Source organism: Portunus trituberculatus, chromosome 49 (assembly GCF_017591435.1).
Source record: "Portunus trituberculatus isolate SZX2019 chromosome 49, ASM1759143v1, whole genome shotgun sequence".
Lineage (NCBI taxonomy): Eukaryota > Metazoa > Arthropoda > Malacostraca > Decapoda > Portunidae > Portunus > Portunus trituberculatus.
The window spans coordinates 11,060,360-11,063,514 of NC_059303.1; positions in this window are offsets into that span (position 1 = coordinate 11,060,360).

Below are 3,155 nucleotides of genomic sequence, written 5' to 3' on the forward strand. Positions count from 1 at the left end.
TGTTACGTAATACACAAAATATTCTGAAGAAGTTGTTTCGTGATATCCCTTAACACCTCCGAAGTATATACTTAAACTTTGCTCCAGTGAGAATGTTCTTAAATAGTGTAGTATAGGCTAAAAATGTTTGTCGTTTTCATTTACTTTAATTGTTGGTAATTAACTGCCGTGTAGTTTGATAGCGCCGTCTGAAATTAAAAACAATACATTTTTATAAACCTTACTTATGGCAATGATATTCAACTCTCCTGACGAAGCGATTCGATCGTTCCATTCGAACCAACGAGTGATTCAGACCAGCGTGGTGATCATTAGTGAAACGTCATGACATCTACTTCAATATCTACAGACTCTAGTATGTTTTCAGTATTAACCACTAGGACTGCAGGTATAATGTGAGTGAACCTTACACTAACTGATGCCAAAGGAAATACGCGTATTTAGTATTACATAATGATACTAATACGTGGCAATTTTTTTCAGTAGCTAACACATCTGCAGGACTCCATTATTTTATTACCTTTAGGAATAGATGCAGGCTAAAAAGTTCCAGTACTTTTGCCAGAATATATGTATTAAGTAATGCAGAGATACAGAATGACGAAAAATAAGTTCAATAATATACACTTACTTTAAAAAATTCACACAGTGGCAACACACCACCTAGCTCCATACATAACTCACAATAATAACAATAGTATGTCACAGAGAAGGTTCACTCACCCTCCTTTGAGGCGACGCAAAGTAGGTGGAGCGCTCGTTGGTGGTAGAGGTGCCGTAAGTTGATCACAGGGACAGGAATGCAATCACACAACACGCAGAGATCACCTCTCGTTGCTCTCCATTGCTTAACTGGATAAGAAAATGGGAAATTCCACTACTTGACTTTATAATAATCTAGTGTTTTCTATAATTTAGTCTTTTCATATTTTTAATTGTTTGCCGATATTTCATAGATATTTATTGACTTATCTAATTTCTTACCTGCTTTTGTTAGCCATATAATATCTTAATCATTTTATCATACAAGAAATTCAGAGTCGATATAAAGAAAATCGAGAGCTAATTGCAACGATAACTAATTCATTTATAAAGTTGACCCGTAGAACGACATAATCAATTTCAAAGACTCACACAAGCATTTCTTACTCTTTTTCAGACTGTTACGAGGCCAGTAATCGTCGTACGTCTGGCGGCGACACCGAAACTGCTTGGACAACACGAGAAACAAACGGTAGTGTCTTACTTATACATTTCTTGTTTTGTTCCTTGCATTATTTCTTGTTAATGATGTTTTTAATTTTCCACCTCACTGTTAGTATAAACCATCAAATGGCTGTAGGTTTACTAGACGAAAAATAAAACTACATTAACATACTCTCCATACTTTAACCAGTGACATTATCTTCAAAGACGTTTTAAGAGAGCTAAAAAGTTGCGCTCTATTTGTGGTGTTTAGTAGAGTGTAGCAAAACAAACATCACAGGAGCCAGTCAGCTGTTCTCCCCTTGCGCGATGCCTCTTCCACTCACACCTTCACTCCCTTATCTTCGTCCCCTGCCTCGTTCCCATTCTCGTGTCACCTCCCTACACCACCCAGCTACCTCTTCACCTCCTGCCTGCCCTCAACCACCTCGCACTATCTTTTTGTCACCATCTATTCGCCATACGCTCCTCGACTCGCAATTGCCTCCACCCGCACCCCAAATACCACACCCACCCTCACTTCCTCTCCCTTTCCTTCCACCTCCGCTTCATGACGTCCTCTCGTCCTTGTCTCCACGCCTACAGCAGTCCACCGAGAGCAAACTCCATGCTTCTGCCGACGAAAATGCTCCTTAGTCTCGCTCCGATATTCCCAGTTGTGAGAGTAGAGTTTGCTTAGGGCAGAGAACCACTACTAGAGGGCAGAACATTGCACAGGACCATGAAAATAGGCTCGGGTCTTGGTCGGGACCCTCTTCCCATTTCTCTTCACCCTTCTCCCCCGCTCCGTGCGACCCTCAATCTCACTTTCTCCCTCAGCCAGTCTGTCTCCATTGGTCGTCTCTTCCTTTTCTCGTTTTCTCACTCACTCCTTTTATTTTTTTTTCCTTTCGTTCTTCTATTTCCTGTTCGGTTAGTAGTATTAACTTTTCCCTTCCGCGAAATTGCATAGGGAAGAAAACATGCTGGGATATTTTTTTTTCATTAGAAACGCAAGAAAAGTGTGTATAATGAATAACAATTTTCTTTTATTTATTGGTTTTGTTTATTTTCCTCCCCCCCCACACACACACGCATACACACACACACACACACACACACACACACACACACACACACACACACACACACACACACACACACACACACACACACTGATTATGTTTTAACCGTAGCGTCCTTCTTAATTTTGTGTTTTTCCTCTCGACTTCTTTCCTTCCTCTTTTTAGCTCTCCTTCTTTCCCTTTCCTCCTTTTCCATTTCCCGCTCACCCTCTCTCCCTCACCCTCCCATGAAACACCACAGCCTGTTGCGTCCATTTGTTTGCCAAGGAAACACTTTGGGTCACTGTGTGTTCTGTGCCGAAATGGCCGTCTTTTATTAATGTCTCTTACTCCCCACAGCTGGTTCATTTAATTTATCAACATGCATTTGCTTTTATCTCCTCGCTGAGTCATTGTAACAGATGTATATGATCCTATCTCTTCTGGTAATGTTGCAATTATGTCTCTGTGTTAGGATTTGTTGAAGAGTCATTTGGGAAAACATTGCCCTGGGAAGATGTAAGGCAGTTGATATTTAAAGTTGAATGTTACAAATTTCTAACAGATGGACTCCGATATAAAAGTCATTCTTTTCTCACCATCGGCAAGGTCTTCGAGTACTTTTATTTCATATATATGACAAACAATACATTTCAGGTAGGGAGTAAAAAGCTGTATTTTTTCTATGAACAAGTACACAGGTGTCTTTCCCTTTCTTTCTCAAACCCATAACCTCTCAAACCCTCTAACCTCTCTCTGCCAACCTCACTCCTCAACCCTCACCTCCTAGACTCTCCCCCTTTCTCCTCTCTTACTTTCGCCCCCTCACCCTCGCCCTTTTTCCTTCAGTATTGCTCTAAAATTCTTTCATGTTATATTTCTTGGATATATATTTTTTCCCCTTTC